The sequence below is a fragment of the Coregonus clupeaformis genome, unplaced genomic scaffold (genome assembly GCF_020615455.1).
Source record: "Coregonus clupeaformis isolate EN_2021a unplaced genomic scaffold, ASM2061545v1 scaf0224, whole genome shotgun sequence".
In the NCBI taxonomy this organism is placed as follows: domain Eukaryota; kingdom Metazoa; phylum Chordata; class Actinopteri; order Salmoniformes; family Salmonidae; genus Coregonus; species Coregonus clupeaformis.
In genome coordinates, this window is record NW_025533679.1 from 390,937 (window position 1) to 418,782 (window position 27,846).

The following is a 27,846-nucleotide window of genomic DNA, read 5'->3' on the forward strand; positions in this document are numbered from 1 at the left end:
CTGGCTTGGTGCGAGGGACAGGAACAGGCCGGACCGGGTTGGCGACGCACCACTGGCTTGGTGCGAGGACAGGAACAGGCCGGACCGGGCTGACGCGCGCACCACTGGCTTGGTGCGAGGGACAGGAACAGGCCGGACGGGCTGGCGACGCGCACCACTGGCTTGGTGCGAGGGACAGGAACAGGCCGGGCTGGACTGGGAACACGCACCACTGGCTTGGTGCGGGGAGAAGGAACAGGCTGGGCTGGACTGGGAACACGCACTACTGGCTTGGTCCGGGGAGCAGGAACAGGCCGGGCTGGACTGGGAACACGCACCACTGGCTTGGTGCGGGGAGAAGGAACAGGCCGGGCTGGACTGGGAACACGCACCACTGGCTTGGTGCGGGGAGCCGGAACGGGCCGGGCCGGACTGTGGAGGCGGACTGGAGGTCTGGAGCGGAGAGCTGACACAACCCATCCTGGCTGAATGCCTATTTCCAAACAATATGTGTGAGGCATCAGCACAGGACGTACAGGGCTGTGCACTCGTACTGGCGCTACAGCACGTGGCACTGGCGCAGGATATACGGGACCGAGGAGGCCACGAGCGTTGAGCCGGCACACCCCGTCCTGGCTGCATGCCCATCTTAGCACGACACGTGCGTGGTGCTAGCACCGGACGTACAGGACTGTGCCGGAACACTCGAGGCACAGTACGTGGCTCCGCATAACACGGAGCCTGCCCAGTCTCACGCTTCCTAGCCTGAATACGGGGAGTTGGCTCTGCTCTAACTCTAGGCCGCCAACCACCCTTTTAGCCCCCCCCCAAAAAATTATTGGGGCTATCTCTCGGGCTTCCTCCTCGGCCGGTACCCTCTGCGATGCCGCTGCTCCTCTCTGTAGCGCGCCTCCACAGTCTCCTCCCAAGGACGGCGATCCATTCCGGCCTGAATCTCTTCCCAAGTCCAGGATCCCTTCCCGTCCAGGATCTCCTCCCAAGTCCAGGCTGTCTGTTCCTGGACACGCTGTTGGTCCTTTTTGGTGGGATCTTCTGTCACGACGTTGACTGATGACTCGTGGAACCAAGGCGCAGCGTGATAAGCGTACATCTTTATTTAGTACACAACACACGAACAAAACAACAAAACGAAACGATACGTGAAGTCCTGAGGTTACACACACCAAACCTTTACGGATCAAGATCCCACAAACTAACTGGTGCCAACAGGCTGCCTAAGTATGGTCCCCAATCAGAGACAACAAGCTACAGCTGCCTCTGAACCACCCTGGCCAACATAGATCTAAACGATCTAGAACAAAAAAACATAGAAAACTAAACATCGAAAAATCCACACCCTGGCTCAACATTTAAGAGTCCCCAGAGCCAGGGCGTGACAGCTCTCAAAGACATTGGACATTATATCAGTGTTGATGACTACTGTGTATGAAGTCATTCATCTTAGTCTATACGCTGGCGTGTTGTTTTATAAACATGAAGATAAAACCTTTGGCTGTGAGGTTGCTTGACTCATAGAAAGAGAATAGCAATTATTCTGTTTCTATGGCTTGATGTCTGTAAGTCCTTGGGTGGCTTTGTACTGTAGGTAGTGAATACAACACGTATGATAAAACATTCTCACCTTTATTTGAGTCATTTGAGTTCCATGTTTATATCTCAAGAATTGTCATAATGGTTAAAAGCCTAACTTAAAGGCGTACATTTATAGTGTAGAGGTCCATGCTCAAACAAAAAGTAGACCTATACATGAAACAGTTTTCTGAGGAGGTTTAATCGTCTGTTATTCCATTTGCTCTATACATATGGTAAGAGATCAAGGGGGATAGCACAAATTTCTAAAAACCTGTTTTCACTTTGTCATTATGGGGTATTGTGTGTAGATTGCTGAGGATTTCATTTTTTTTTATTAATCAATTTTAGAATAAGGCTGTAATGAAACAAAGTGGAAAAAGTCAAGGGGTCTGAATACTTTGGCTGTTTTCGATGTTGTCCTTTTCGGGTTTCACATTTATTTTGCTAATGGTTAACTCACGTTTGGATAAGGTGGTAGCAGAGAGAGCCAAATAGAAATCGGTGGTGGAAGTTGAAGTAATTTTTAACTGTAATGCAGTTAATTGGTGATGATGAAATGAACATATATTGAGGTCGATATCCAAACAAGCCTTATACTTCGATTTTTTGTTGTTGAATACACATATAAATAAATGTAGGCTAATTTAGATGTGCTGTACTGAGGAGATTCTGGATCTATCCCCAACGGGCGTGGTGTTTCCATGGTTTTAGTTGAACTCTTACCTGATCTACAAGGACAAGTAGAGGCTTATTTAACAATAACACACCACTGTGTTCAGTCAGGTTGGGTCTGAGAGCTGCTACTTCACTGAAAAAAAGCAGAAAGCAAAGCACGTAATTTAACAGAACAAATAGGATTAAGAAGTGAGTTGTTTTCTCTCAGTGTCTCGCTCTCTGAATCCTGAAATTGCACCCCACCTATTGTTCCTGTCTGCACGGCGTGGTGGGGAGGAGGGGAGGAAAGAGGGGGCTTTAATGGCAAGTAATGTACTTTAACGACATCAGGTAATTAACCTCCGCCTTGCTGAAGTCAATTTGTCACTGATTTTCAAATTACAGCAGAGAAAATAGGCGCACCATTAAAATTCAGCTGTGGCTGCAATCAACTTTTCCCCACCCTTCTCCTCCTACACTGCATAATGGAATTAGAAAAGACAGAGGGAGAAAAGAAAAGAGAGAAAAATAAAGGGAAGACAGCCTTTTTGAACAGTGTCAGAAGCACAGAATAACGAGGCAAGGTTCCTGTGATACCACGCTGGCATGGGCTTACCTAGACAACAGGACAGTGACAGGGAAACTCAGGCTGGAGCTGGGCCTGCCTGGCCTGGCCACCTGCCCCGGGGCTGATGAGGATGTATGGAGCTCTGTCAGACTCAGCCAGCCTGCTGGGGGACCAAGAAAAAACATGAGAGCCCAGGCAGACTCACAGTGGTGAGGCAGGCAGCCAAGTACAGGTTTCAATTGGTTCCCCTGTTCATAATATGTCAATTGGATGGAAACCTAGCTAAAAATGAATAGCACAGAATATAATTATTGCCTTTTTAATTACATTTTCAGTGGAGTGGATGGACTGAACACAAAAAGTATACAATATAAACAATACATTTAGAGTATTACACTTTTCATATGATTTAGTAGTATGCATTTCGTTTGATGCATGTTCATTTGACCGCTGTCTTTGGCAGTGTCATCTTCACATTGTGACAGTGCTGAGTGGAAGCGAGAGGACCACATTATGTTTGGAGAAGTCAGTGGAGGTCACATATGATGAATCAAATGCTTCTCACAGTTGTGTCAAGTTGGCTGGATGTCCTTTCGGTGGTGGACCATTCTTGATACACATGGAAAACTGTTGTGCATGAAAAACCCAGCAGCGTTGCAGTTCTTGACACACTCAAACCGGTGCACCTGGCACCTACTACCATACGCCCCCCCACACACACACAAAAATACAGTTTAAAGAGTGTCACATTGATTCCAAGCCAACCATTATGGTGCTGGCTATAATGCCTTATGCATACACTGAGACACACATACATCGGGGATAGGACTATTTATCCATCCTCACAAGGCAGGTTTGGGAAACGTGGTTGTGTCTGAGGAGAGTGAATGCATGATCAGACCTGTAGTAGAATCCAATCTTCTGTCTGATAAGCATGCATTGTGAACTGTCGTAGAGACCCTAATCCATGTCCAACTTCCAGAGCTGTTGATCATGTTCGGCCATTTTGAATGCCACCTTATTTGCTTCCTCTCAGTTTCAAAAGTAATGTTGTATTGAGTAAATTCATTGTGGATTAAGAGGAGAGGCGGCGTGTAAATCCATTCTCCAGTGGAGGGAGCCTGAGGCCCAGTTAGTGGTCCTGAAGTTAGGCTATTGTCCACGCTTTCCCGCCGTGAGAGGAGTTTCTGTTCTGTTCTGTGTTGTACTGTAACTTACAGACTCCCATGTTCAGCTCAGCATGCTGGCTCATGTTCCTGCCTGACTGGAATTGTGTTCAGTAGCAGATCTGGGTTGAAATACTATTTGAAATGTTTAAATACTTTGAGTGTTTGCTTTAGTCTGCCTGGGAGTGCCAAATGGGCGGGGTTTGCAGTTTTGGAACTTTTTTATTGGTTCATTAAGCCAGGTTAGCACAATCGAGCACAGATAAAGTATCTGAAATTATTTCAAATAGTATTGAACCCAGGTTTGTTCAGTATCTCTCCCTAAAGCTAAGGGGGTTGTAAATAGCTCCTTCTCATTCGTTCCAAACCTGTTCATGCTTGGGTAGCAGCAGAAGCGCTCCCTTCGTGTACTTGCTCTCCCCCATGTTACACAATCATGCCCCATAGTAACATTCCTGTTCACTGCTCTCTGAAACAAGGAAGAAAAGCTCACCACAACATTCCTTTAAGGTAAAGAGAGTATCTCCGGATATTACTGAAAGTTAGAACGCAAATACATTCCACATTTGGAGACCTACGCAGGGACAAATATAGCAGATATATTTATTTTGTATTTAACCTTTATTTTTTACAGGTAAGTCAATTAAGAACAGATTCTTATTTGCAATGACGACCTGTCGAACACAGCAGACAAGCACAGCAGAAAGACTTAGACTAGGTAATATTCATGAGACTAGGATGGCTTGCAGTTGTACAGATTAGGATTGCTTGATGCTGATACTTGTTTTCACCATTAATGTCACAGCACCACTGACACCACTCCTATTACATTTTGTGCATGAATATACTTTTTAACAATTATTTGTTTGACTCATAATTAAAGTGGGATACATGCTGTTCAATTACCAGCTCTTTGACAATTTAATATTACAATTAATAATTGTACAATTCACTGAGGGCTATCATTTTCACTTATCTCAAGTAATTGCATTTTGGTACTCTGATAAAACATCCTTACAGTTTAATTTCAATGTGATTCTTCTTTGTTTTTTTCCTGGCACTCATTTTCTATCTGTGGCCAGCAATATTGCTTTACTTTCTGTTTGAAATATATTCCTCAAGATGCGGATTAGAAGTTGTACAATCCCTCAGTCAGACTACATACTTTTCATCAAGGCCAGGCTTTTTGTTTGGTAATGATGAGCTATAGGCTATAAGTATCCCTTGGGAATAGAATATTGTTTGTTTTTTATTCGAAGACCAATGTCGAATTCCTAGGTGGCCGCAATATTTGCCTTGTCATGGGTGCTTAAGACGTTTGGCTTTTTACCCTATACACTAGTTTATTTGCGGGTGGTTTGAAATAAGTCTATATTTTTCAGGTTAGAGGCTTGGATGAGCCTGAGGCGGGGGACTTGTGAGCAATCATACTTCATGTGAGCAGGTCTGTGAGATATTGTGAACATTTGCAGTGTGAGCACATCCTGCTGTTCGAGAAGAAATCGGTGGGATGAAGTCTCCAAGTCCCTATTCACCATTCCTCTCGGGGATGAACGCAAACACTTAAGGCCACAGCTATCAGATAGGAAACAGATAAGACCGTGACCTTTGACTCTCTTTAAGAAATTCCTCCAAGTCATGAGAGGTTCCAATCGCTGCACTGCAAATCCCCCCAGACTATAAGAGCTTAGAAAGCTTTCGGAAACTACAAATGGAAAAAAGGAGGACCAGCTCATCTTTTATATACTTCCAATCGAAAGTCCATCCAATTGATATCAGATACAGACATTTTCAAATGGTAGCATTTCAATATATCAGACTGATAGGTCTAACCTTGGAGAAACTGATAAGTACAAGTCACGGATTCTGCCGAGGCTGCTCCTCCTCCTTGCTCGGGCAGGCTTCGGCGTTCGTCGTCCCCGGAGTACTAGCTACTGCCGTTCGATGTTATCGGTGTTTGTTTAGTTTTGTCTGTATTGTTTACACCTGTTCATCATTATGTTAATTGTTTCCCTTATAATTACCCCTGTCTCTCATCTGTACTTTGTGTGTGATTGTTTTCCCCTTCACGGTTGTCTATTTTGTGAGCAGGTTATTTCCTCCCTGCGTGGAGTTATTTTCTGTGTCCTTTTGGATCCTTTTCGTATTAAAAGTACGTATCCGAGAGTTCTGTGTCCTGCGCCTGACTTCGTTTACCGGATCTCACAGACAGTCGTGACAGTATACTTTATATGAAGAGGCCCTGAATATAGAGAACAGACAGATCCTGGTCGAGATTGCATTCTCTCCCAGTCTACCTGTTTCTGCATCAAGAGTAGCTATTATGCTGCTTGATTTAGCATTAAGGTGAATTTGATTTGCCTGTTATTGTGGTGCGAGTGGCTGGTCTTATCTCGTGCTGTGTAGCAGAGGCAGCGAAGCCCAAGGGGCTTGTACTGCTGTGCTGCTTCTCTCCATCCCTCCATCTGTCCTCTCCCCCTGGGATGCTCTTCTCAACAAGATTGAAATATCATCCCTGTGTTATGATAAGCAGGTGCAAAGTCACATCATCAGCTCCTGCCTGCGGACGGTGACAAAGTCCCCCACGGTTTGTGATAAAAAGCAGTCAGAGAAGAGAGATGGGGAATGTGACTGGAAAGGGGATTTCTAAATGTTTTGAATGGTGATTAATGGGAAATAATACAGTATATTGTAAGATTCAAAGTAAAGTTAATGTACCACCAGTGCTCAGACAATGGTACATTTTAATTGGAATTCATAGAACGGGATACGTAAGATGCTATTGACTTCAAGGTATGCTTGAAAAAGAACACAATCGCAGTCCAGCTGAGTCACAATAATATCCTGAACACACCATGAGCTTGATTCCTGGAAACAGCTTCTTCCGAGGTCCAATTTCCGATATTTTCAATATGTTTTGTTGTTGTGCGTGTGTTTGCACGTGTTTTTGTGTTTGTGTGTGCATTTACATTGAGTGTACAAAACATTAGGGACACCTGCTCTTTCCATGACATAGACTTACCAGGTGAATCCAGGTGAAAGCTATGTATAATCCCTTATTGATGCCACTTATTAAATCCACTTCAATCAGTGTAGATGAAAGGGAGGAGACATGTTAAATAAGGATTTTTAAGCTTTGAGACAATTGAGACATGGATTGTGTATGTGTGCCATTCAGAGGGTGAATGGGCAAGACAAAATATTGAAGTGCCTTTGAACAGGGTATGGTAGTAAGTGCCAGGCACACTTGTTTGAGTGTGTCAAGAACTGCAATGCTGCTGGATTTTTCACGCCAAACAGTTTCCCGAAGGACATCCAGCCAACTTGACACAACTGTGGGAAGCATTGGAATCAACATGGGCTAGTATCCCTGTGGAATGCTTTCGACACCTTGTAGAGTCCATGCCCCGATGAAGTGAGGCTGTTCTGAGGGCAAAAGTGGGGGGTGCAACTCAATATTAGGAAGGTGTCCTTAATGTTTTGTACACTGAGTGTACATGTGTGTAATGGCGTAGGTGTGTGGGTGTGTAAGTGTCTAGAGGAGAGGGGGGTTAATGCATTTAGCAATGCTTTTATGATAATATGCACGTCCCCAAAATACTGCAAATGAATCTGACTTTTGTGTGCTGCGATAATTCAGGTGAGCCTGTAAACAAATATCAGATTCGTCTCCGTGTGGTTGATAATGAAAAGCCTCTCTGCTCTGTTGCCATGGTATCTCAGCTCACCTCTTTCTGTTTGTGCTCTCTCTCTTTTAAAGCCTTTGTCACCAGAACCAGAAGCAGAACAGACCATAGAACCAGCACCCATTGGTGAGACCATGGCAGAACCCGAATCACAAGACGAGGTCTTTGGTAAGGAGTTTTCTTTTTATTTCAATCGTTTTTTTTGTTGTAATTTTCGATAAAGAACATAAGCATACATAAAGCAAATGGAATGAAATAGGTGACGGACGGTACTCAATGTGTGTGCTTGTACTCTTGGGTGCCAATATTTTTGCAAGGGTTTCTGGTACTAAAGCAGAACATTTGAGTTGCTGGTACTCTGTACCAGTCACCACGGGCCCACTTCAAGCACTACTCTTTAATGATTTAGACAGCGTGCGCTTTTCAGCAGCAGGAAAAAAGCAGTGCTTATTAACAGCATAACACAAATGCAGCCCATTTCTCAGTGCAGAGTATATTTCAGTGAAGGGGCCGGGTGATGACAAGATATCCGTAGCCCAGGGATTCTTAGCGAATGGTGATGGGTGTAACACAACCTGGTAATAGAAAGAGTGCTACATCCCCTGTTCCCTCCCTCCGCACTCTGTCGACCTGTAAAATAAGGTTGTTTTTCATCTACCTCTACTCCTCTAGGCTACTTGGACTGTCTGATCTAACAGTGAATTGAAAGCTTTCCACATTTTGTATACATTGCGGATGCATCCCAGGGTATGACTAGACAAATAAGAAATGTAGAAATAAAGGAATACAATAAATGTATAAAAAAATGATTGTGCCCTAAACGTAGTACTCCAAACTAACAGGCGAGGGCAGAATCCATTGTGTTATAGCAGAGCCAGAGAAAGCTGGCTGAGAGTCCTAGCTGGTTGGCTACTCTGTAATTTCACTATAGTGATGGAGATGACTGCCAGTAAGGAGGCAAATGGTGCACTTTAGAAATGCTGATGTGAGTTAGTTTACATTTTACATGCAGATTAGGTTTCCCAAGAAGTGATTATTTGGACATACAGTACCAGTCAAAAGTTTGGACACACCTTCTCATTCCAGGGTTTTTCTTTATTTTTACTATTTTCTACATTGTAGAATAATAGTGAAGACATCAAAACTATGAAATAACACATATGGAATCATGTTGTAACCAAAAAAGTTCCCACATATGCTGAGCACTTGTTGGCTGCTTTTCCTTCACTCTGCGGTCCGACTCATCCCAAACCATCTCAATTGGGTTGAGGTCGGGGGATTGTGGAGGCCAGGTCATCTGATGCAGCACTCCATCACTCTCCTTCTTGGTAAAATAGCCCTTACACAGCCTGGAGGTGTGTTGGGTCATTGTCCTGTTGAAAAATAAATGATTGTCCCACTAAGCCCAAACCAGATGGGATGGCGTATCACTGCAGAATGTTGTGGTAGCCATGCTGGTTAAGTGTGCCTTGAATTCTAAATAAATCACAGACAGTGTCACCAGCAAAGCACCCCCACACCATAACACCTCCTCCTTCATGCTTTACGGTGGGAAATACACATGCGGAGATCATCCATTCATCCACACCGCGTCTCACAAAGCCACGGCGGTTGGAACCAAAAATCTGAAATTTGGACTCCAGACCAAAGGACAAATTTCCACCGGTCTAATGTCCATTACTCGTGTTTCTTGGCCCAAGAAAGTCTCTTCTTCTTATTGGTGTCCTTTAGTAGTGGTTTCTTTGCAGCAATTCGAACATGAAGGCCTGATTCATGCAGTCTCCTCTGAACAATTGATGTTGAGATGTGTCAGTTACTTGAACTCTGTGAAGCATTTATTTGGGCTGAAATTTCTGAGGCTGGTAACTCTAATGAACTTATCCTCTGCAGCAGAGGTAACTCTGAGTCTTCCATTCCTGTGGTGGTCCTCATGAGAGCCAATTTCATCATAGCGCTTGATGGTTTTTGCGACAGCACTTGAAGAAACTTTCAAAGTTCTTGAAATGTTCCGTATTGACTGACCTTCATGTCTTAAAGTAATGATGGACTGTTGTTTCACTTTGCTTATTTGAGCTGTTCTTGCCATAATATGGACTTGGTCTTTTACCAAATAGGGCTATCTTCTGTATACCCCCCCCTATCTTGTCACAACACAACTGATTGGCTCAAATGCATTAAGAAGGAAAGAAATTCCACAAATTAACTTTTAAGAAGGCACACCTGTTAATTGAAATGCATTCCAGGTGACTATCTCATGAAGCTGGTTGAGAGAATGCCAAGAGTGTGCAAAGCTGTTATTAAGACAAAGGGTGGCTATTTGAAGAATCTCAAATATAAAATATATTTTCATTTGTTTAACACTTTTTTGGTTACTACATGATTCCGTATGTGTTATTTTATAGTTTTGATGTCTTCACTATTATTTTGCCATGTAAAAATAAAGAAAAACCCTTGAATGAGTTGGTGTGTCCAAACTTTTGACTGGCAGTGTACATCTTTCTGTAATTACATTTTTATTCAATGAGAAGAAACCAGACGTCTTGTCATCTACTGTTATCTGTTTGTTATTAACAGTGGCATTTTGCCTACTTGAATTGAATTGTTTTGTATATGTAATTAGATCCCAAACCTACACTTCATGGCCAAAAGTATGTGTACACCTGCTCGTCGAACATCTCATTCCAAAATCATGGGCATTAATATGGAGTTCGTCCCCCCTTTGCTGCTATAACAGCCTCCACTCTTCTGGGAAGGCTTTCCACTAGATGTTGGAACATTGCTGCGGGGACTTGCTTCCATTCACCTACAAGAACATTAGTGACGTTGGGTACTGATGTTAGGTGATTGAAGCCTGGCTCGCAGTCGGTGTTCCAATTCATCCCAAAGGTGTTCGATGGGGTTGAGGTCAGGGCTCTGTGCAGGCCAGTCAAGTTCTTCCACACCGATCTCGACAAACCATTTCTGTATGGACCTTGCTTTGTGCATGGGTGCATTGTCACGCTGAAACAGGAAAGGTCCTTCCCCAAACTGTTGCCACAAAGTTGGAAGCACATGCTGTAGCGTTAAGATTTCCCTTCACTGGAACTAAGGCGCCTAGCCCGAACCATGAAAAACAGCCCATGACCATTATTCCTCCTCCACCAAACTTTACAGTTGGCACTATGCATTGGGGCAGGTAGCGTTCTCCTGGCATCCGCCAAACCCAGATTAGTCCGTCGGACTGCCAGATGGTGAAGCGTGATTCATCACTCCAGAGAACGCGTTTCCACTGCTCCAGAGTCCAATGGCGGCGAGCTTTACACCATTCCAACCGACGCGTTGCATTGCGCATGGTGTTCTTAGGCTTGTTTGCGGCTGCTCGGCCATGGAAACCCATTTCATGAAGCTCCCGACTAACAGTACTTGTGCTAACGTTGCTTCCAGAGGCAGTTTGGAACTCGGTAGTGAGTGTTGCAACCGAGGACAGACGATGTTTCACGCGCTACCCGCTTCAGCACTCGCCGGTCCCATTCTGTGAGCTTGTGTGGCCTACCACTTCGCGGCTGAGCCGTTGTTGCTCCTAGATGTTTCCACTTCACAATAACAGTACTTACAGTTGACCGGGCAGCTCTATCAGGGCAGAAATTTGATGAACTGACTTGTTGGAAAGGTGGCATCCTATGACGGTGCCACGTTGAAAGTCACTGCCAATGTTTGTCTATGGAGATTGCATGGCTGTGTGCTCAATTTTATACACCTGTCAGCAACAGGTGTAGCTGAAATAGCCGAATCCGCTCATTTGAAGGTGTGTCCACATATTTTGGTGATGTAGTGTATCTTTCAATGTAGAAAATCAAAGTCTGCTTCACTCATTCATAAATATTTATCGCACGACAAATCGATATGTTTTGAGAACCCCCTTCTTTATCCCTCGTACAATGGCTTCACCTAACAATCAAAGCAAAAATGAAAATTGAAGGTAGCCTCAACGTATTTCAGCATATGTTTAACCAGACACATTCATATAGAATATCAACATTTAATTGATCCTCTCACCAATCCTGAATCAAAAGCCTCAGTCGAAACAAATCAGAGACTGTTAATTGAACAGTAAACTGTCATTCTCTACCCTTTTCACCTTTATCAGTTCTGATTTAAAAAGCTGAGGTCTGGCTGATGCACCCAATTTTTTATTAATTTTTTATTATTTTTTCCCCCCCCTTTTTCTCCCCAATTTCGTGGTATCCAATTGGAAGTTACAGTCTTGTCACATCGCTGCAACTCCCGTACGGACGCGGGAGAGGCGAAGGTCGAGAGTCGTGCGTCCTCTGAAACACAACCCAACCGAGCCGCACTGCTTCTTGACACAGTGCCCACTTAACCCGGAAGCCAGCCGCACCAATGTGCCGGAGGAAACACCGTACACCTGGCGACCAAGTCAGCGTGCACTGCGCCCGGCCCGCCACAGGAGTCGCTAGTGCGTGATGGGACAAGAAAATCCCTGCCGGCCAAACCCTCCCCTACCCTGGACGGCGCCGCCCCATGGGTCACCCGGTCGCGGCCGGCTGCGACAGAGCCTGGACTCGAACCAGGATCTCTAGTGGCACATCTAGCACTGCGATGCAGTGCCTTAGACCACTGCGCCACTCGGGAGGCCCCGCACCCGGGGCATTGGAGACATTTTCTTTGTGTTCCTGCACAAGAACACTCCCCTGGAACACAGTATCGACTGGGAGCCGAACAACAAACAAGCAGCTCAAAGCTGACCCCTGTGGTGCACCACTGCCTCTGATCACGATAGACATGGAGACACAAAGAAAACACTAATTAATGGGGAGAGGTGTGAGGGAGGCAGGGGGAAGCAGGGGGCGGAGAAGAGCGCTGCCTATTATTCTATAAGGGTAATGATGACCCTAGTGCTTATCATGTGGCACGGAGCAAAGGAAAGTCTTAGGGCTTTCGTCACGTCTGCAGTGAGAGAGGGAAGATAAGTAAGGGAGGGAGGGAAGACAGAGAGGGAAGGGTGAGAGGAAAGGTAGAGAGCACGGAAGAGAACCAGGGAAGAGAGAGATGTACGTTAGAGAGAGAAGGGAGATAGGGCAGGGAGACCGAGAGAGAAAAGGGAGAGAGGGAGGCAAGGAATGAAGGAAGGGAAGGAAGAGAGAGAAAGCGGGAGACGGAGGGAGGAGAGACACAGAGAGAGAGAGCAGGGGGGGAGAGGGAAGGTAGAGAGTGCCCCCAAGTAGCAGAACAAGAGATGAAAGCTCAGTGTGCCTTGGTTACCATGAGCACCAGATCAATAGAAAACCCATTTTCTCTGTGTCTCTCACAGCCTGTTTGCACGATGGAGGGATCTGGTTGGGGTGTGTGTGGAGGAGAGGAGATGGGCAGAGGGAGGGATTCAGGGTAGGGGAACAAGGTTAACTACAGGTCAAGAAGCATGAGATGTAGCATGTAACTGGGATTATTGACTGATCTAGTGTGTGTGTGTTTGTTTGTGTGCACTTGTTTGTGTGTGTCCAGTTGTGTGTGTAGGTGTGTCTGTGTGTGTGTGTGTGTGTGCATGCACGTTCTTGTTTACATGCGCACCAGTGTACATTCGTGCGTGTGCATACGGGTCTGTATTCATGTACCTGACAGTGAAATGCAGTGAGATGTTCTGGTTTGGGCAGGTATCCTTTCATCCTCAGTAATGCACCTTGCTATCATCAGGGGATGTTACAGTGGAGAGCATTTAGATTGATCCATAACTAGATATCCACCTGCAGCCAATTAATGTCCCATGAGTTAAACACTTGTCATCGATCAATGCTGAGTAGGCCTAGGCTCTCCAATCAAAAATCAGTTGTTTCAAACCTCCACCTTAAGGAAACCCTGTTTTAACCTGGGGAGATCAGATATAATATCACCTGATCCTAGAATAACATACAAACAACCTATACATAACATGTCAATTAGTAAACATAAATGTTTATGCCTATCGGTGTACCTTGATAATTCTGAGATAGAGGGAAAACATATTTTGGAAGGCACGAAATGGTCACCAGTGACATTCAGCAAGGTACGCCAGTGACAAATTATGATTTTATGAAGGTGGTGCTTGAGGTGGCGGCAGGGATTAGGCGGGGATGATACCCTTTTGTTTATACCGTACAAAGTTGAAAATGGGGAAACTCTTCTTTTAACTGGAACGTTAGCCTGGCTCAGCTTCTGCTATAAAGTGTTATGGGATTTGAGAGAGTTCAGATGCAGGTGAAAGTCGTTGATCTCATTAAGAAAGGAGACACTTACCTGGCACATCGAATGCAATTATTATCCCTGTAGCCCTCATCAAATATTTATAGGGATGCGCGTCAAAGCTGTTCTTATACAACCCACCTGGCTGGGAAGAGGAAGAGCTTTTGAGGCTTGATCTTTTCATTGTTGCATTGACAGCTCTCTTGCAAAACAGATTTAATGTGAATGAGATAAATTAAACAATTATATTATTATAATTTTTACTATTTTTGTTGTAGTTGTTGTTTATTATTATTATATTATAAGTGTGGGCTTTGTTAGGGCATGATGCAACAGGTACAGTGGGGAGAACAAGTATTTGATACACTGCCAATTTTGCAGGTTTTCCTACTTACAAAGCATGTAGAGGTCTGTAATTTTTATCATAGGTACACTTCAACTGTGAGAGATGCAATCTAAAACAAAAATCCAGAAAATCACATTGTATGATTTTTAAGAAAATAATTTGCATTTTATTGCATGACATAAGTATTTGATCACCTACCAACCAGTAAGAATTCCGGCTCTCACAGACCTGTTAGTTTTCTTTAAGAAGCCCTCCTGTTCTCCACTCATTACCTGTATTAACTGCACCTGTTTGAACTCATTACCTGTATAAAAGACACCTGTCCACACACTCAATCAAACAGACTCCAACCTCTCCACAATGGCCAAGACCAGAGAGCTGTGTAAGGACATCAGGGATAAAATTGTAGACCTGCACAAGGCTGGGATGGGCTACAGGACAATAGGCAAGCAGCTTGGTGAGAAGGCAACAACTGTTGGCGCAATTATTAGAAAATGGAAGAAGTTCAAGATGACGGTCAATCATCCTCGGTCTGGGGCTCCATGCAAGATCTCACCTCGTGGGGCATCAATGATCATGAGGAAGGTGAGGGATCAGCCCAGAACTACATGGCAGGACCTGGTCAATGACCTGAAGAGAGCTGGGACCACAGTCTCAAAGAAAACCATTAGTAACACACTACGCCGTCATGGATTAAAATCCTGCAGCGCACGCAAGGTCCCCCTGCTCAAGCCAGCGCATGTCCAGGCCCGTCTGAAGTTTGCCAATGACCATCTGGATGATCCAGAGGAGGAATGGGGAGAAGGTCATGTGGTCTGATGAGACAAAAATAGAGCTTTTTGTTCTAAACTCCACTCGCCGTGTTTGGAGGAAGAAGAAGGATGAGTACAACCCCAAGAACACCATACCAACCGTGAAGCATGGAGGTGGAAACATCATTCTTTGGGGATGCTTTTCTGCAAAGGGGACAGCACGACTGCACCGTATTGAGGGGAGGATGGATGGGGCCATGTATCGCAAGATCTTGGCCAACAACCTCCTTCTCTCAGTAAGAGCATTGAAGATGGGTCGTGGCTGGGTCTTCCAGCATGACAACGACCCGAAACACAAAGCCAGGGCAACTAAGGAGTGGCTCCGTAAGAAGCATCTCAAGGTCCTGGAGTGGCCTAGCCAGTCTCCAGACCTGAACCCAATAGAAAATCTTTGGAGGGAGCTGAAAGTCCGTATTGCCCAGCGACAGCCCCCGAAACCTGAAGGATCTGGAGAAGGTCTGTATGGAGGAGTGGGCCAAAATCCCTGCTGCAGTGTGTGCAAACCTGGTCAAGACCTACAGGAAACGTATGATCTCTGTAATTGCAAACAAAGGTTTCTGTACCAAATATTAAGTTCTGCTTTTCTGATGTATCAAATACTTATGTCATGCAATAAAATGCAAATGAATTACTTAAAAATCATACAATGTGATTTTCTGGATTTTTATTTTAGATTCCGTCTCTCACAGTTGAAGTGTACCTATGATAAAAATTACAGACCTCTACATGCTTTGTAAGTAGGAAAACCTGCAAAATCGGCAGTGTATCAAATACTTGTTCTCCCCACTGTATGTAACATTCAGGTTTGGTGGATGCTGATCTCTAGTCAGTCTGAAGTCCACCCTCTTTTATGGTGTGCTATTTTTATCAGGCGTTGTTAATATTAAACCATTCTTAACAGGCTGTTAGCACTCTGGTATTGTGTAAAATACCTCTTTCTAGGACTCTCATCAACTTCGAGAGAGGAAAGAACATTCATTATTGCTCTCAACTTCCTGTGAGGTAAGCACACTGACCGAAACAATTTGACGGCTTGGTACAGACAGTAAATAAATATGGAATTTCCCACCAAATTGCCATGGTTAAAGTGGTTTATGTGAGCCAGCTTAGTGGTCTGTTCTATTTGAGTTGTCATCAGCAAACCTCTCTGATCGCTGAGGTCTCTCGAGCGTTAAGGTCGCCAACGTATCCACGCCGCACTTCCTGTTAACAGACTTTGCACTTGTTTTCCAGTCCTGAGCAAATACACCCAGTCAGCATCGTGTGCTGTTAAAAGGCTATTATGGCTCCATTACCTAGTCTGCTCCGGGGCCTACACTCAGGCTGCAGCCACAGTCCCCTTGGTCTGTCTGTGTCTGCCCTGGCTCCAGATCCTCCTGACCTGTCTGGGTTACCTTAGCTGCCCTCTTCACTGCCTGCCATCCTGTCACTCCCCTCCCGTCCCCTCTCCTCGGAATAGAATTAAACAAACAGTAACTGGGAGATTCTAATCAGGATCTCTTGGTGGTACTGTCGCTGTGGTTCTCGTTCACTGAGGACAGGGTGGTCTAGGCCTAGGGGTCGCCATAGGGATGTGAAAGGCTCTCTGAGCACATAAAGGTGCCCTCAGTCTGCCTTCACCTTCGGCGCTTCACCTCACCTCCCCGAAAACAAAGACAACAGGAATGAAAGGGTTTAGAGAGAGTGAAAGAGAGGAATAAGGTGGGAGGTTTGATCTGAAACAGGAAGTCTGGGACTCACTAATCTCTTACTAATTAGCTTTGTTACACGTACGCACGCACACATAATACTTTAGGGGGATTGAGGATTAATAATTTTGTTTGACCTAATTACTCCCATTTCTGGTTAATATTTTCTCATGCTGGAGAAGGTTTCAGACCATGTGGGCATATGTTTATATCCAGCTGAACTGTGTTTACTCTTTAAGCTTAAGGAAAGTATGGACAAAGTCTGTGGGACTGACATTATGAAACCAAAACTGTGTGCTCAAGTAGTCAACCTTGAAACCCAGGAATGTCAAAATAGCTAAAATGACTCGATTCAGATATATATTTAATTCAAAAGCAACTGGAAATGAATTGCTGATGGTCTTGGATATAAAAGATTATACAGAGAAAATAAAATCGAAAGAAAAAAATTGAGGAATAGACATTTATCTTCTACCTTTTATGAACGACCAATCCCGTTCAAGATCTCCACCGTCTTGCCTCTTTCAATAACATTTTATGATTTCACCATAAGTCAATTATTACTTATTTCATGTTCGTGTCTTGGTTCTGATTGCATTTGGGACCTGGCCTGTCCTCTGCCTTTCTAATGGGACTGCTGCTGCCTTGCCTATGCTGACTGCATTAGTCTGGCCCAGAGCTGATTGTGTTAGGGCTCTATGCTCCTCTGTTCTGGCTGAAGGAGAAGAGGAGATGAGGGGGTGCTGCTGTTTTTCAACCTGGCTCCCTTCGCTCCATCTGTCGTTCGCTCCTTTGTCTGTCCGTTACTAACTCCATTGAAAAGCTCCAAGGGTCAGGATGTAAAATGAAAAGTGAATCACAACATGCCCGGGAATTAGATTTCCTTCTGGGCCTGTTAAAAGTTGTATTTTCATGTCTGTTGGACAAGACTGCGAGGAATGTTGGACACCTGAGCCAGATAAAACAGGGCCTGCTCTGTGTACTTTATTAGTTTATTGTTTGCTGCTTGCACTTAAACAACATAGACTGAGGGAGAATTCCTCTGTTTTGTCTCTCTCTCTCTCTCTCTCACTCTCTTGTCCTCTCTCTCTCTCTCTCTCTCTCTCTCTCTCTCTCTCTCTCTCTCTCTCTCTCTCTCTCTCTCTCTCTCTCTCTCTCTCCCGTCCTTTCTTCCTCTCTCTCTTTATATCTACAGGTAACTGACAAAATAATGAAAACACTTGAGTAAATGAGGGATACAAAGTACAGTATATTGAAAGCAGGTGCTTCCACACAGGTGTGGTTACTGAATGAATTAAGCAATTAACATCCCATCATGCTTAGGGTCATGTATAGAAATACTGGGCAGGCCATTATTTTGGCTACCATGGCTATGTCCCCAAAGGATGACAATGCCCCCATCCACAGGGCAAGAGTGGTGGTCACTGAATGGTTTGATGAGCATGAAAACGATGTAAGCCATATACCATGGCCATCTCAGTCACCAGATCTCAACCCAATTGAACATTTATGGGAGATTCTGGAGCGGTGCCTGAGACAGCCTTTTCCACCACCATCAACAAAACACTAAATGATAGAATTTCTCAAGTTCCAGACACTTGTAGAATCTATGCCAAGGTGCATTGAAGCTGTTGTGGATCATGGTGGCCCAACACCCTATTAAGACACTATGTTGGTGTTTCCTTTATTTTAGTTGGTGTTTCCTTTATTTATTTTACCTATTTTAACTATATACAGTATGTCTGTCTGTCTGTCTGTCTGTCTGTCTGTCTGTCTGTCTCTCTGCTCTCTCTCTCTCTCTCTCTCTCTCTCTCTCTCTCTCTCTCTCTCTCTCTCTCTCTCTCTGAAACTATCTTTGTTATTGGTCTATTAACTTGAGCGATAACTGGTTTTTGAGGTCAGTTCAGTTTCGGTTCAATTATTTTTTTAATTTCACTGTGTTCGATTTCAGTTTCAATTATGTGGGTTGAACGCTGTAACAACACAGAATAAAGCAATTTTAAAAAGTCCCATGATGGTAGTGACTGCCCTTTACTGCTTATCACTTATTAACCATAATTTTATTCACATTACTTTACTTTAATTAAATATTTCAGTTGTTGTGTATATTACTTTTATTTTATTTGATGACTTTATTATTTCATCTCATCTCTATAGAGCTGATGCCTATGCTGTCTGACAAAATCACTATTTTGTAGTTCTTCAAAGTAAATAAGGCATACTTTCAAATGCCAACTATCATGTATTATCAGGTAGAGGAGATACCTCGCGAAGCAAAGTTGCTCTCTATATCCCCTTGTGATTGCGCATCCTTTTGCATCTTCCATAGCAGGTGTAAAAGAAACAAAGACCAGACAAGTGGATGCGCAATGGATTATGGTCATTGTAGTTAATTACCATGTTATATGCTCTAAACCATGTAGAATATTGGCCTGTTGGAAACTACAACTCCCTACTACATCGCACAGTTCAGGCTGGATCTGATTTATCTCTAGAGAACTGTGCAATGTGCGCATTGAGCTCACAGAAAAAACATGAATGAAATGCAATTCAAATAATTGAACCGATGTAAGTCAATTAGTTGTTTAAAAAAATTAAAAATAACTAAATTCCGGTTAATTGCGCAGCACTACTGGGCCTTTAATCAGGCTGTCAGTTTACTTACCTGAGATATTTCGTTTCACTTTCAAACGTGTTGGGGATAACAGTTGGCTCTTTGAACCCCTCCTTGAAATCCATTGTGTTTCACTTAAAAAACTAACTGCATATCTGTAGATAAATGAAATAATAACTGTAATGACATTTTATTTTCAGTTCCAACCACAGGGAAAGGTCAGTTAATAATCTGTTAACAGGTTTCCATTTAGTTTGTGATATTATTATTTTGAAATGGAAGAACTGTTGAATTGGATATAAAACCATTAAATGATAAGGATTTCTTTGGCTATTTGCTCTGTATTCTCTTTGTTGTACGTACAGTATAAATGTTCTTTGTTAGTCCAATGTCCATTGAGAAGGAATAATCGATACTTCATATCTAGCCATTATTGGGAATGAATAGAAATATGTCATCTGTCTATTTTTGTGCAGCTATATGGTAGATTAGGCTAGCTACAGCTTTCTCTAGCAAAGTTTTTTTTTTAATCGGTAGAAGTAGATCATCCATATACTTGCGTGTGTGTGTCTGTCTGTTTGTCTATGTGTCTTGTCTCCCTACAGTATGTGCATTTAGCTACAGTCTTTCGCTGTGCCTTATGTCAGGCCGTATATAAAAGAGGCTGATGGCTCAGGCGTTTGTCTCGGTGGCTGGGGCTACCACTAGCTGGTACAGCGGGCACTAGACCCTGGCACTGCCACAGCAGAGCTCCTCGCCACTCAAAAGCGCTGATTGTTGAGAGCCACCATTCATCACTGGGCCAGTGTTCTCTGCTTTGACACCATTGTTCAGCTTCTCTCACTGTCTCTGTCTTTATCTCGCTGTCTTTCTTTCTGTCTTTCTCTCCCGCTCAGCCCTCTCATTCTCACTCCCTCTCTCTGTGTACGTGTGAAAAAAGCTAAAGCAAATGTGAGAAGTAGTTCGACAGTGAACTTGCTAAACCCTATAGTTAGTGCACTACTTTTGGCCAGAGTCTCCTATCAGGCAATAGAGGGCCATTTTGGACGCGAGGGTGTGCTTCACTGGAGGGACTGGTCAACAGGCGCTGTATAGGACCTGGGTCCACATAATGCTTCCACAGAGAGAGAGAGAGAGTGGCCGATGGAGAAATGTACACTATACATGAGAATTGTCGGCAATGTCTCGTGGAGTCATTCATTTAGAAAAGTGATGGGACTACATGCATTGTGTGGGAGTTTGTGTGTGTGCATCGCATGTGTGTGAATATGTGAGTTAGTGAATCAGTGGGTCCAGAGTCCCAGGGTCCACGTCATCTTGCCTTGACCATCTGGCCGGACAATCAGGGAGTGTGTGAACAGCTGGTGATGGATGGACGATGGCTATTGTAGAGTAGAGGAAGGAATGGACAGCCATTACCCATCACTCTGGGAAAGTATTTGGACCTACTGTAGCCCACTGCTTCCCCAATCCCCATCTTATGATTCAAATGGTTTACATAAAAATACAACATGCTTTCTGAACTTTTTGTGAACCTGTGTGATAAGATAAAGTGTCTTCAGGAAATTGATTGAGCAGTGTTTTGCTGTCCTGTCGATACTAGTGCAGATGGTAGATATAGTGTAAGCTGGTCTGTTTTATGGTGTTTTTCTGACTCTCCACTTGATACAAGCACTCAGGATGATGAGTTAATTATGCCAGTGGTCAGATAGCGGATTGAACAGTCTTCGGTTGTCTAGGCAACACCCCCCTCAATGCTACAGCAGCACACATAGAAATAGAATGAATGGAACGGGCTTGGAACCTCTAACCCTGGCAATTTGACTAATAAACTCAGCGGTACATTCACATTGGCTACCTGGTATGGTGATGCAACAATTTCCATGGTAATGTAGAATATTAATTCAAATTATGTAAACTGAGGTGACTCATACAATATAATGTATTTTTTGTAATGTCAGTTGAGTTGAAAAAGACTCCATCATCTACAACATTGGAGTCATATCAGGCCATATTTAATATATGGACAAAAAGCTTAACATAATTTTTTTGCACCATTTTGTGAACTAGCATGGACAAGTTGCAGTATGAGATATCCCCAAGGTATGTTTGAGCAAAACACCCCCAGCTGTAAAACCAGTTAGCGAAATTAATTAACCCCCTAGAGTCGATTGACGCACTGGTGATATCTGTTTTTTTTGCATTGGATGCGTCTCAAATCACCGCATCCGGCAGTGTCGCACTGCGGTGAAAGGTGGCGGAGTTAGAGCGGTGTTTGTCAGACCATGCGACAACCCCCGAAAATCAGTCTTCTCACGTAAGCGTCTGTAGCGTCCGAATGGTCTGACCTATAAACTATTATGACCACTCAATGGAAAGGGGTGCCAGGAGACACGTCTGAAGTCAGTACCGTCAATGTGCCAACTTCTATTTGGTAGCGTCCAAACACAAACTAATGGGACCCCACTGTGGAAAGGGGAGATTCTAACGAACACGATGGTGTTCTCCGTTTTGCTCTAGGACCCCCACAAGTACGGATTTTTTTTTAACAAATGGAAGTATATGAAGGTAGTTTTGTTCCTACCCAAAAAAGATTTAGGACAGACACTTCAAAACCTTGTTTCTTATGATTTACTTTGTTGACTGTCTTTTTTGCCATTTATGAATGTGTTATTCAATGCATTTCTATGGGCTTTAGTAGTAAAGGACAACATCTATATTTTATCAAATCATTTTTAAATATATTTTTTATACCTAAAGGTCCTAAAATTAAAAACATTGAAAAACAATTCCATGTCAGCTTAGCACCCCCTCCTCCCCCAACATCTTAGACTTTAAAGAATTAAACATAACATAAAGAGAAAATGTAGTGAAACAAGAAGAAATGAAGCAAATTAGACGAAAGCCCACAGTATATGCTCATCTAAAGCAGGATAATGGTGCATTGTGCTCGGGGCGTAACAAAAGCCATTGTCACCGACTGGATTTACTCATTTTCTGTTTAAGTTTGCCATTGATCCAGGAAAGTGGTGGTGGGAGAGGAAACAAACTAGTGTATTCTCTGGGCATACTGTAAGTGTAGGCTGCGCTATTTCACATTCACACAGTTAACGGCTGTCTTGTTGAGGAGATGGCAAGGCAATTTCCCTTCCCATTAGAGACAATTGCCCTTCCCATTAGAGACAAAATCCCTGTACACACACACGCATGCATACACACGCACGCACGCACGCACACACACACACACACACACACACACACACACACACACACACACACACACACACACACACACTGTGGATTGATCAATAGCAACCTGTTGGTGCTGTATCTGCCTGCTCTGTCCAGCTCTGTCCTGTTCTGTTGTTACCTAACGCCTTTTACCTGAGAGAGGAGAGATCTGGGCTAGAAACCCCATGAGAGAGAGAGTAATAGAGAGAGTAAAAGACAGAGAGGGAGAGAGAGAAAGGGAGAAAGAGAGTAAAAGAGAGAGAGTAAAATACTGAAAGAAAGAGAGGGAGTCAAAGTGAGAGAGAAAGCGAGAATGAGAGAGAGAGAGATAGATAATGCTCTGAGTGAGATGTTCTTGGCCAGTAAACAGATCATTGGCCGGTGTTGACAGACCAGAGTTGAGGTTCCATCATCGCTGGCAGTGGTGCTAGCCTCACTGGGACTGGCTCAGATTATGATGTAAACCTCAACACTGATGCTAAACAAGAACAGGGAGTGTAACCCAGCAAAGTGGATGTTGTTTTGCATGAGTGCATGCTGAAATTGGCACTACCACTGACACATTTTTATCATAGATTTTTTCCTGGGTAAAAGCTGATATCACATACACGCTGATATCACATACAAGTTTTTTAATTGTCCCCATAGGAGAACCCTTTTTGGTTCCAAGTAGAACCCTTTTTGATTCCAGGTAGAACCATTTTGTGTTCCATGTAAAACCCTCTGTGAAAAAGGTTCTACATGGAACCCAAAAGGGTTATACCTGGAACCAAAAGGGGTTCTTCAAAGGGTTCTCCATTTTTCTAAGAGTGTAAACAGGTTTGGTTGAACTGTAATATCTGACATAAACATTATTCCCCATTTGGATTGAGCAGTTGTAGGAAGTGAAGGTCACAGAGGTCATGCTTGGGGGTTTAACTGTAGCATCTGTAGCATCTCCGCTATCTGCCGCTGAAAAATCTCTGGAGGACGACCATGAATGCCAGATGAGTCTGAAGACAGATGGCCATTCTCCCCGGGCCTGTGGGTGGAAGTCCGGGAGCCATGATGAATGCTGTGGCAACGTGGGCGGTGGCAGTTTTTTACTCCTGGGTAGGAGGTCTGGTCAAGGGCCACATATCTGCGCTGCTTCTTAGAGGAATACTTCCCGTGCCTGGGTCCCACCACTATGGGTGGGTCCTGGCTGGCTCCTTGTTGTTGTTCCAGACGCTGGTCCACCAGAAGGCCAAACGTCCTCTGCACTACAGGGGCCATGAGGAGAGAGGAGAGAGATTGAGAAAGGGACAGAGCCAAGGCCCACTCGCTGCATTCCTCCTCTCCTCTCTCGTCTGTTTGTCAAGAGTTTGTCACTGTGGGTTGTCGCTTCTCCTTCTCTCACTCGCCACTAAAGAGCTTATTTTTATGGAACGGTCATAGCCTGGTTAATAAACACATATTTAAAGTACACTCTTAGAAAAAAGGGTTCCAAAAGGGTTCTGCGGCCATCCCCATAGGAGAACCCTTTTTGGTTCCAGGTAGAACTCTTTTGGTTCCTTGTAGAACCCTCTGTGGAAAGGGTTCTACATGGAACCAAATGGGATTCTTTAAAGGCTTCTCCTACATTAAAGGGTTATAATTATCCTATGGGGACAGCCGAAGAACCCTTTTTGGATTAAGATAGCACCTTTTTTTCTAAGAGTGTAGATCAATAACGGGCCTGATTGAAGTGGTCCGTCTCCCCAGATGAGTGACTGTGTGCTTTTCAATCATTCACTAAGGCCTACCATCTGTCTCCAGCCAGGCCCTGTGACAGACACGTTGCCATGAGTGCCTCATTAAATGTTCTCATCGTAAGAGCACATTAATTATATACGAAATTCATGAGGGGGACCAAGAGATCAAGAAAAGTGAGCGCAGCGTGCTACATAGCAAACCCTGAGCAGCTCTGTAGAGACCCTTCTACCTCCTACCCCCTCGTCAGTGTTATGCATCAGCCCACTCATTCATTTCCCTGAATGTTGTCTACAAGCACCAGTGTTTTATCATCCTCGCTATCTCTGCTACTACATCTTTGCATGGGGAGAGGGGTAAGCATGGTTTTGTTAATGTAATGAAGGAGCACACTGGGGATAAACCACCTCCTCTCTCTCTCGATCCCTGTATCTCACTTTTCATCGCTCTTTTTTAGGCTCTTTGAGCCTGGTTTTTCAAATGTTTATTTTTAGGGTTTTGCTTTAGACCTGCTTCCGCCTGATTTCCGATGGTCCAGTCCCATTTTATTAAGGCTTCATTAGGGCTTAAAATATACAGTATATTACGTATAAAGTGGGACTGACGTTTCTGACACAACTCAAAGTGTCTCACAGAAATATAGGGAGCGTTAATGAAATGTAATAGTCCCCATAAACCCTCCACAATTTTTAAAGGTATGGCAGAGTTAAAACGGAATCTATTATGACAAGACAGGTACGGCGGTGTCATCGTCGTGCTATACACTCCTCTGAGCATATGACTAACAGCATTTCCTAATAGAAAATGTAGTTAGATTAAGCTCAGTTATCTGTGGATGGAACAATGCTCTTAACTTATTTGGCAGGGAGAGTGTGTGAGAGAGACTATTTAATCAGCATTCAACCCTGTTGATTGACTGACTGATGGGATGTGTTATTATCATAAAGTGGAGATGGTGCCCCGGTGCAGACATATTCTGAGTGCACCTGCAAATAGTAGCTGAGCCTAATGGAGATCGAGAGTCCTGTTCAGGTCTCTGTCACAGTATTGCTGTCCGTGAACCAAAGACAAAGCATTAAGTGGTATTGCACTTCAAAATCAAAGTTTGGCAGATGCTTTTAGACCTTTAAAGCAGTCTAATGTTAAGCTGACTATTTATCTTTATAAACTTTATTCATAACTATATATTTTCTAACAATACACACATGTAGATAGATGGGCAATGCAAACCTATATTATTTTACGTTTGTTGGTGTTTAATTTGCAGAGGTGTTTCAATGTCAAAACACTCTGGGCTATGCACACAGAGATAACCACATCTATGGAGTATACCGTTTCTTCCCCAGAGTCACAGAGAGAGGGAGAAGGAAAGGGGGTTAGACTGATTATTCAGCGTTTTTGTGTTTGCCAAGCATACAAGATGCAAGGTGACTTGTCATCATACTGTAAGTGCAGTGGAAAGTGCTTATCAGAACAATGCTAGTCGTTTTTTCTTTGCTTTTCTTGTGGAGGTGCAGATAGTACTGAGAGTGATATGCTGAGGTAATGGGGTTGATGGCAGTTGATGATGGAGGTGATGGAGTGAGAGGACTCTGTAACAGAGCAGGGCCACTGCTGGGAGGAAATAAGTCTGAACAGTTTGCTCATATTGTGGAGCTGCTGAAGCACCGGGAGCACTGCTTTCATCATTTTATAACATCATATCATTCTGTCTTTATTGCACTATCACAGCAGCACACACCTCAACCACATCTACTGGGAAATATCTCTCATCCTCCCTTTTCATATTATATCCGGGATCTCCCTCTTTCTTTCTCCATTTACTCTCTCTCCTGATCTTTATTTTTCTCTTTCCTGCTCTTCCAGTCCCTCGTATTTCATGTTGTGAGGTGTAGGATCATAATTATAGTTGCCTTTCACCAAGGTGACAAGGGATGTTTGGTTCTGTGATTTGTTCACTGGGAAAATATCAAGGTCTTAGTGACTCAGTGAAATAAGATAAGATGTGCTGGGGGCGTCCTGTTTCCCCAATGGGCTTTGAGCTTTGGTCGAGACCAGCCATCCTTACATCCTTACACAATCATATCTAAGAGCAATTTGTTTGAATACGTAAATGGCTTCTGCTACAGTAAACCTGCTTTCATAGTAGATATTTCATTTCAGTGTGCCAGTTCAAGTGCCTGTGATTTGTCATTGTGGTATTCACACAACTGTAAGTCTCAGCTTTGTGCTTTAGTTGTACTCAGATTCATGATAGCTCTTTGGAAGATAACTGATCAGGAATGTGATACGTCTCTTTGATCATAGAATCAGAACATTTGTCAGTAGATCCAGATCTTGAAGTTCGGTTTGGTTCTCCAAATTGCAATGTTCTTTTTTTTTTTTTACCAATTCTAAATGCAGTAATATCCTTCCCTCTGAACGCCTTATTGATCCATTTTGAGTTACTGTTGAGGTCTTTCTCAAACCCAATGATCTGCTCAAACCGGCTCAAGCCAACGCCTGCCTGCCTTGCAGTTGCTCAGGCATCAGATAAGTGTCACCGTGCATCGGATTGAAAATCCATACTTATAGGAGTTATTTTAGTGACACTAGCCTCTTTGTCCCACAGAAATAACTATGCAGCTCTGACAATAGGCCACTGTTGACGAAATATTAGCATGCAGATTCCCCTGGTGTTTTTTCTACACCATTTCGTCCAGTATAGTGTCTGCATTGTTCTTCAGGGAGCGCTGCACTGCATGCCCTGTGCTCCGGGAGCTAGCTAGCATGGTGGCTTCTGTCAGAGGGTATAGGTTACAGTTAATGCCGTAGATCTCAGCATCACACTGATGGCCATAGTGTCTGTTAGGGTCCATTCGCACATGTGGAAAACAAATGGAGAAACGTGTGAATTAGCATTTCAGCATTGGACATTCAATGACAAATTACTGACCTAGGGATATGAGTACCACCCTGCATCCCACTGCTGGCATGCCTCTGAAGCTAAGCAGGGTTGGTCCTGGTCGGTCCCTGGATGGGAGACCAGATGCTGCTGGAAGTGGTGTTGGAGGGCCAGTAGGAGGCACTTTTTCCTCTGGTCTAAAAAAATATATATCCCAATACCCCAGGGCAGTGATTGGGGACATTGCCCTGTGTAGGGTGCCGTCTTTCAGATGGGACGTTAAGCGGGTGTCCTGACTCTCTGTGGTCACTAAATATCCCATGGCACTTAACCCCTGTGTCTTGACTAAATTCCCAATCTGGCCACCTAATCATCCCCAGCTCATTCCTTCCTCTCCCTTGTAACTATTCCCTAGGTCTTTGCTGTAAATGATAATGTTTTCTCAGTCAAATTACATGGTAAAATGAGTTCTGTACAGGAATGTGGAAAGTATGCCATTATCATTCCAAGAGAGCTATTGGGCTTGGGGAATGATATGTGTATGCTATGTTACTTTTATACAGTATTATAACTGTAAAGACCTTTTGGCATGGACTGAGGAGGAGACACTGTGAAACCGTTTTGATAGTAGGTAATGACCCTTGCTAACAATGTATGGTTTTCCCAGTTGCAATAATCTCCTAGCTATGTATTTTATCC

The 27,846-nt window shown here is 43.8% G+C and overlaps 1 protein-coding gene across 3 annotated transcripts in view; it reads left to right on the forward strand.

The window, feature by feature from the left end:
• The window catches only part of LOC121558166 (myelin basic protein), a 76,523-nt gene that overhangs the window by 30,772 nt on the left and 17,905 nt on the right, over positions 1-27,846 (forward strand). For 2 of the 3 annotated variants that reach the window (XR_005998480.2, XR_005998481.2), the window contains exon 3: positions 7,721-7,814. The gene's annotated coding sequence lies outside the window, so the exon portion shown is untranslated. Of the gene's footprint in view, positions 1-4,656; positions 4,679-7,720; positions 7,815-27,846 lie in introns of those variants that run through there. The other variant, XR_006658422.1, reaches the window with a different exon arrangement.